Here is a 7,968-nt window from a genome sequence, read left to right as displayed (position 1 = left end):
TTTACCAGTCAGTCTTTGTTCCAGCCCTCACCTATGGTCATGAGCTTTGGGTAGTGACTGAAAGGGTGAGATCGGGGATACAAGCGGCTGAAATGAGTTTCCTCTGTAGGGTGTCTGGGCTCAGCCTTAGAGATAGGGTGAGGAGCTCGGAGTAGAGCCGCTGCTCCTTAACGTTGAAAGGAGCCAGTTGAGGTGGTTCGGGCATCTGATTAGGATGCCTTCTGGGCGCCTTCCTTTGGAGGTTTTCCGGGCATGTCCAACTGGGAGGAGACCCCAGGGACTACATGTCCAATCTGGCCTGGGAATGCCTTGGGATCCCCCAGGAGGAGCTGGAGGGCGTTGCTGGGGAGACGGATGTCTGGAGTGCCCTACTTAGCTTGCTGCCACCGTGACCCGACCCCGGAGGAGCGGCTGATGACGAGATGAGATGATGAGACAACATAGTCGAGGCATTGAGACGATCCTGCGTCCTGCTGTCCCTCAGGCACGTTTTAATTGTCTTCGCAGATTCTAACGGCGTCATGGGAGTGGTGATGAGCGCCTTGAGGAGCCAGTTTCTGAGGACGTGTCCTGGAGACTGTGCTCCATAAGATGTGGTACAGCTCCGCTGCATCTTTGCAGTTCTTGAAGTCATCATTGCTATAAAGGACTGAGAGCTCCGTCTTACGTTTGGTCTTATTCAGAACTGGATAAGTCCCCACTGGGGTGTCCAGTCCGGCAAGTGTTGGCTGTGCTGTCAGAACTCGTCCCCCTGCAGCAGTTCTCCTCCTGCTGAAGGAGAACTGCAGGATAACGTCACAAACCTGTGAAATGAATGCAATGTTTTGAATCAGTTTGGCGCGCAAAAGGTGAAGAGATCCTGCCACAGATCACTCACACAAAGTTTAACGAACCCGCCAAAGAAGCTGGCATGACGTCACTGCCCGACTGGAGATTTACAAAGCTACATTAACAGGACACAACTTGGACCCAGTGAGTCCTGTTAGTGAAGAGACAGAGAGCCGGTGTTGTCCCTCACGCTCGCCAGGCCCAAGCGTTATTGTTAATAGAGCTTAATTGGCCCAGGCCCAAGCCTCCCTTTCCTCCAGCCGGTCTCACACCATTACTGTGACGTCTGTCTTAAATAAAAGACACTAATGGGTTTTCTAGCGAGAGGGTAACAAGTATTTGAACTCATCCACCTTCGTCACCTCTGCTCCTTGCACCTCTGCTCCTTGCACCTCTACTCCTTGCACCTCTACTCCTTGCACCTCTGCTCCTTGCACCTCTACTCCTTGCACCTCTGCTCCTTGCACCTCTACTCCTTGCACCTCTACTCCTTGCACCTCTACTCCTTGCACCTCTGCTCCTTGCACCTCTGCTCCTTGTACCTCTGCTCCTTGCAGCCTCACCATTCCGCTGTCCTCCCTCTCGCGCACAGCTGTTCCGTCTTGCTCCTGCTGACTCGCGTACCTCTTCTCCCCGGTGCAGACCTCCACCTCTGCAGGCTCTCCTCCACCTGCACCCTGCTCTCGCCACAGACCACAATGGCAAACATGTACCTGTTTCTGTCAACCTGCACGTTGTGCCTTCTGATCTCCCTTCTGCACCCCGTCATCGGTCTGTGCTGTCGTGAGCCGACCAGACGCGGCGCGCTCTGCAGCTCGGGTTGTGAGCCTGTGATATTAGGTGGAGGGTGTTTAGGTGGAGGGTGTGCTCTGCAGCTGGGGTTGTGAGCCTGCGATATTAGAAGGTGGAGGGTGTTTAGAAGGTGGAGGGTATTTAGAAGTTGGAGGGTGTGCTCTGCAGCTCGGGTTGTGAGCCTGCGATATTTGAAGGTGGAGGGTGTTTAGAAGGTGGAGGGTGTGCTCTGCAGCTCGGGTTGTGAGCCTGCGATATTTGAAGGTGGAGGGTGTTCAGAAGGTGGAGGGTGTGCTCTGCAGCTGGGGTTGTGAGCCTGTGATATTAGAAGGTGGAGGGTGTTTAGAAGGTGGAGGTCGTGCTCTGCAGCTCGGGTTGTGAGCCTGCGATATTAGAAGGTGGAGGGTGTTTAGAAGGTGGAGGGTGTGCTCTGCAGCTCGGGTTGTGAGCCTGCGATATTTGAAGGTGGAGGGTGTTTAGAAGGTGGAGGGTGTGCTCTGCAGCTCGGGTTGTGAGCCTGCGATATTAGAAGGTGGAGGGTGTTTAGAAGGTGGAGGGTGTGCTCTGCAGCTCGGGTTGTGAGCCTGCGATATTAGAAGATGGAGGGTGTTTAGAAGGTGGAGGGTGTGCTCTGCAGCTCGGGTTGTGAGCCTGCGATATTAGAAGATGGAGGGTGTTTAGAAGGTGGAGGGTGTGCTCTGCAGCTCGGGTTGTGAGCCTGCGATATTAGAAGGTGGAGGGTGTTTAGAAGGTGGAGGGTGTGCTCTGCAGCTCGGGTTGTGAGCCTGCGATATGAGAAGGTGGAGGGTGTGCTCTGCAGCTCAGGTTGTGAGCCTGTGATATTAGAAGGTGGAGGGTGTTTAGAAGGTGGAGGGTGTTTAGAAGGTGGAGGGTGTGCTCTGCAGCTCGGGTTGTGAGCCTGCGATATTAGAAGGTGGAGGGTGTTTAGAAGGTGGAGGGTGTGCTCTGCAGCTCGGGTTGTGAGCCTGCGATATTAGAAGATGGAGGGTGTTTAGAAGGTGGAGGGTGTGCTCTGCAGCTCGGGTTGTGAGCCTGCGATATTAGAAGATGGAGGGTGTTTAGAAGGTGGAGGGTGTGCTCTGCAGCTCGGGTTGTGAGCCTGCGATATTAGAAGGTGGAGGGTGTTTAGAAGGTGGAGGGTGTGCTCTGCAGCTCGGGTTGTGAGCCTGCGATATGAGAAGGTGGAGGGTATTTAAAAGGTGGAGGGTGTTTAGAAGGTGGAGGTCGTGCTCTGCAGCTCGGGTTGTGAGCCTGCGATATTAGAAGGTGGAGGATGTTTAGAAGGTGGAGGGTGTGCTCTGCAGCTCGGGTTGTGAGCCTGCGATATTTGAAGGTGGAGGGTGTTTAGAAGGTGGAGGGTGTGCTCTGCAGCTCAGGTTGTGAGCCTGCGATATTAGAAGGTGGAGGGTGTTTAGAAGGTGGAGGGTGTGCTCTGCAGCTCGGGTTGTGAGCCTGCGATATTAGAAGGTGGAGGGTGTTTAGAAGGTGGAGGGTGTGCTCTGCAGCTCGGGTTGTGAGCCTGCGATATTAGAAGGTGGAGGATGTTTAGAAGGTGGAGGGTGTGCTCTGCAGCTCGGGTTGTGAGCCTGCGATATTTGAAGGTGGAGGGTGTTTAGAAGGTGGAGGGTGTGCTCTGCAGCTCAGGTTGTGAGCCTGCGATATTAGAAGGTGGAGGGTGTTTAGAAGGTGGAGGGTGTGCTCTGCAGCTCGGGTTGTGAGCCTGCGATATTTGAAGGTGGAGGGTGTTTAGAAGCTGGAGGGTGTGCTCTGCAGCTCAGGTTGTGAGCCTGCGATATTAGAAGGTGGAGGGTGTTTAGAAGCTGGAGGGTATGCTCTGCAGCTGGGGTTGTGAGCCTGCGATATTAGAAGGTGGAGGGTGTTTAGAAGGTGGAGGGTGTGCTCTGCAGCTCGGGTTGTGAGCCTGCGATATTAGAAGGTGGAGGGTGTTTATAAGGTGGAGGGTGTGCTCTGCAGCTCGGGTTGTGAGCCTGCGATATTTGAAGGTGGAGAGTGTTTAGAAGGTGGAGGGTGTGCTCTGCAGCTGGGGTTGTGAGCCTGCAATATTAGAAGGTGGAGGGTGTTTAGAAGGTGGAGGGTGTGCTCTGCAGCTCAGGTTGTGAGCCTGCGATATTAGAAGGTGGAGGGTGTTTAGAAGGTGGAGGGTGTGCTCTGCAGCTCAGGTTGTGAGCCTGCGATATTAGAAGGTGGAGGGTGTTTAGAAGGTGGAGGGTGTGCTCTGCAGCTCGGGTTGTGAGCCTGCGATATTAGAAGGTGGAGGGTGTTCAGAAGGTGGAGGGTGTGCCCTGCAGCTCGGGTTGTGAGCCTGTGATATTAGAAGGTGGAGGGTGTTCAGAAGATGGAGGGTGTGCTCTGCAGCTCGGGTTGTGAGCCTGCAATATTAGAAGGTGGAGGGTGTTCAGAAGGTGGAGGGTGTGCCCTGCAGCTGGGGTTGTGAGCCTGCGATATTAGAAGGTGGAGGGTGTGCTCTGCAGCTCAGGTTGTGAGCCTGTGATATTAGAAGGTGGAGGATGTTTAGAAGGTGGAGGGTGTGCTCTGCAGCTCGGGTTGTGAGCCTGCGATATTTGAAGGTGGAGGGTGTTTAGAAGGTGGAGGGTGTGCTCTGCAGCTCGGGTTGTGAGCCTGCGATATTAGAAGGTGGAGGGTGTGCTCTGCAGCTGGGGTTGTGAGCCTGTGATATTAGAAGGTGGAGAGTGTTCAGAAGGTGGAGGGTGTGCCCTGCAGCTCGGGTTGTGAGCCTGAGATATTAGAAGGTGGAGGGTGTGCTCTGCAGTTTGGGTTGTGAGCCTGCGATATTAGAAGGTGGAGGGTGTGCCCTGCAGCTGGGGTTGTGAGCCTGCGATATTAGAAGGTGGAGGGTGTTCAGAAGGTGGAGGGTGTGCCCTGCAGCTGGGGTTGTGAGCCTGCAATATTAGAAGGTGGAGGGTGTGCCCTGCAGCTGGGGTTGTGAGCCTGTGATATTAGAAGGTGGAGGGTGTTTAGAAGGTGGAGGGTGTGCTCTGCAGCTCGGGTTGTGAGCCTGCGATATTAGAAGGTGGAGGGTGTTCAGAAGGTGGAGGGTGTGCTCTGCAGCTCGGGTTGTGAGCCTGCGATATTAGAAGGTGGAGGGTGTTCAGAAGGTGGAGGGTGTGCTCTGCAGCTGGGGTTGTGAGCCTGTGATATTAGAAGGTGGAGGGTGTTTAGAAGGTGGAGGGTGTGCTCTGCAGCTCGGGTTGTGAGCCTGCGATATTAGAAGGTGGAGGGTGTTCAGAAGGTGGAGGATGTGCTCTGCAGCTGGGGTTGTGAGCCTGCGATATTAGAAGGTGGAGGGTGTTTAGAAGGTGGAGGGTATTTACAAGGTGGAGGGTGTTTAGAAGGTGGAGGGTGTGCTCTGCAGCTGGGGTTGTGAGCCTGTGATATTAGAAGGTGGAGGGTATTTAGAAGGTGGAGGGTGTTCAGAAGGTGGAGGGTGTGCTCTGCAGCTGGGGTTGTGAGCCTGCGATATTAGAAGGTGGAGGGTGTTCAGAAGGTGGAGGGTGTGCTCTGCAGCTCAGGTTGAGCCTGTGATATTAGAAGGTGGAGGGTGTTCAGAAGGTGGAGGGTGTGCTCTGCAGCTGGGGTTGTGAGCCTGTGATATTAGAAGGTGGAGGGTATTCAGAAGGTGGAGGGTGTTCAGAAGGTGGAGGGTGTGCCCTGCAGCTCGGGTTGTGAGCCTGTGATATTAGAAGGTGGAGGGTGTTCAGAAGGTGGAGGGTGTTCAGAAGGTGGAGGGTATTTAGAAGGTGGAGGGTGTGCCCTGCAGCTCGGGTTTTGAGCCTGTGATATTAGAAGGTGGAGGGTGTTCAGAAGGTGGAGGGTGTTCAGAAGGTGGAGGGTATTTAGAAGGTGGAGGGTGTGCCCTGCAGCTCGGGTTTTGAGCCTGTGATATTAGAAGGTGGAGGGTATTCAGAAGGTGGAGGGTGTTCAGAAGGTGGAGGGTGTTCAGAAGGTGGAGGGTGTCCAGAAGGTGGAGGGTGTGCCCTGCAGCTGGGGTGGTGAACCCTGTAACATTAGCCAGTGGGCTCTTTCAGTTTCTCCACAAACGAAACTGAAAGTCACGTCTCTTCTCGGTAAGAGAAACCTACTGGAAACTCTGCACACACTTGGGACGGTGGCCAACCTCCACATCACCACCATCCTCCTCCTCCTCCACATCACCATCCTCCTCCTCCTCCTCCTCCTCCTCCGCCCGGCGAACACTCCCTGCCGACACGTACCGCCGGCGGGAGCACGGAAAAACGACAACAGACAACAGCACACCGTCAAAGTATTGCAAACTGTTTAATTCAGAGTAAATGAAAAGTGTGCCATTCAGTGAGTGAGAACGAGAGAGAAAGGGGTGATGGGGGGGGGGGGGACGGGGTTGGATGTCTTTGGTCCATACTCGGCGATGTCGATGAACTGAATGGGGGGAGGAGGAGGAGGAGGGGGGGGGACAAGAAAAGGCACTTAAGTTTACAAGTCGTCTCGAGACGTGGACAGTAAGGTGTGTTGGACTTGAAGAGCCGCACAAACCGAAGGCCTGACATGAACACCACGCACAAAACTGAGCTACGTACACATATATACAGCAGGGACTCAGAACATGGGAAAGAAAAGTGGGGGGTCGGTGTATGTGTGTGTGTCTGTTTATGTGTGTGTGTCTCTCTCTCATGTGTGTGTGTGTGTGTTTTTCCCCCCTCTTAGAAAACCAAATCCTTACAGGCAGGAGGAAAAGGAAAAGAAGGCAGCAACTTGGAAAAGGACAAAATAAATCTTTGGCGACGACCCAATATTCCTTTAGTTTGGAATGTGAAAAACAAGAGGATGAGGGAAACGGGTTCCTATGAGAACGCTGCTCGCTTCAAGTCTCGATCCAACGAATCCAGCACCTCTGCTCATAGTGTACTGAGATGGAGAACATCCTCCGCCGCTTTCCCGTTCAGCGACGACGACTTCCTGCTGCACGGGCAGCTGGAGCCTACCGTAGTAAGCGGAGGGAAAGGGAAAAACAAAAAAACAAAACCCCATCATATTTTATAACCCCACCCCACCCCCCCAACTTCAGGAAAAAAAAAAAAAAACAGGGTACTACAACCAGCTCCTCAACTACACGAGCCGGCACACGCGGCAGGCTAGCGGACCAGGTTTTGTACTCTGCCCGTTTCAAGTCGGTGAACAGGCGACTAAAGCGGCTCGTGCTACTGCGGCGTTTCATCAAATGCGGCGACACGGGAACCGGAACGAGCGCCCGCCTCCGGCGGAGTCCTCCGACCGGGACAACTTCCACAAACGTTAACACACAGGTTACTACAGCCGACAAAGCTGCGAGGAAACCGGTGGGAAGAGGGTGAACTCGAACCCGCCCACCGCTCAAGCCTGGCCAACCGCCATTCGCTCAAAGCTGGCCCACCGCCATTCGCTCAAACCTGGCCCACCGCCATTCGCTCAAAGCTGGCCCACCGCCATTCGCTCAAACCTGGCCACCGCCATTCGCTCAAACCTGGCCACCGCCATTCGCTCAAACCTGGCCACCGCCATTCGCTCAAAGCTGGCCAACCGCCATTCGCTCAAACCTGGCCACCGCCATTCGCTCAAACCTGGCCACCCGCCATTCGCTCAAACCTGGCCCACCGCCATTCGCTCAAACCTGGCCACCGCCATTCGCTCAAACCTGGCCACCGCCATTCGCTCAAACCTGGCCCACCGCCATTCGCTCAAACCTGGCCCACCGCCATTCGCTCAAACCTGGCCAACCGCCATTCGCTCAAACCTGGCCACCGCCATTCGCTCAAACCTGGCCACCGCCATTCGCTCAAACCTGGCCCACCGCCATTCGCTCAAACCTGGCCACCGCCATTCGCTCAAACCTGGCCAACCGCCATTCGCTCAAACCTGGCCAACCGCCATTCGCTCAAACCTGGCCCACCGCCATTCGCTCAAACCTGGCCACCGCCATTCGCTCAAACCTGGCCCACCGCCATTCGCTCAAACCTGGCCACCGCCATTCGCTCAAACCTGGCCAACCGCCATTCGCTCAAACCTGGCCACCGCCATTCGCCGGTTCCCAGCTGTAGTCCTCCCATAGAAAAACAAAAAAAACACAACTCAACACTAAGATGCAGCAATATTGTTAATGACCGATTTTATACTACAGCCTTGCAGATTCGCGCGCACACACACACAAGGAATTAAGGAACACAAACACACACATAGGGAACATGTCAACACACACATAAGGGACTAAGGAGGCGAGGCTACATGAGGAGTCCCTGTCCTTGAATAGCAGGGTGGCTCTGCAAGCGGGCCCCG

Source organism: Lampris incognitus, chromosome 2 (assembly GCF_029633865.1).
Source record: "Lampris incognitus isolate fLamInc1 chromosome 2, fLamInc1.hap2, whole genome shotgun sequence".
Classification (NCBI taxonomy): domain Eukaryota; kingdom Metazoa; phylum Chordata; class Actinopteri; order Lampriformes; family Lampridae; genus Lampris; species Lampris incognitus.
Note: the sequence above shows the minus strand (reverse complement) of the source record.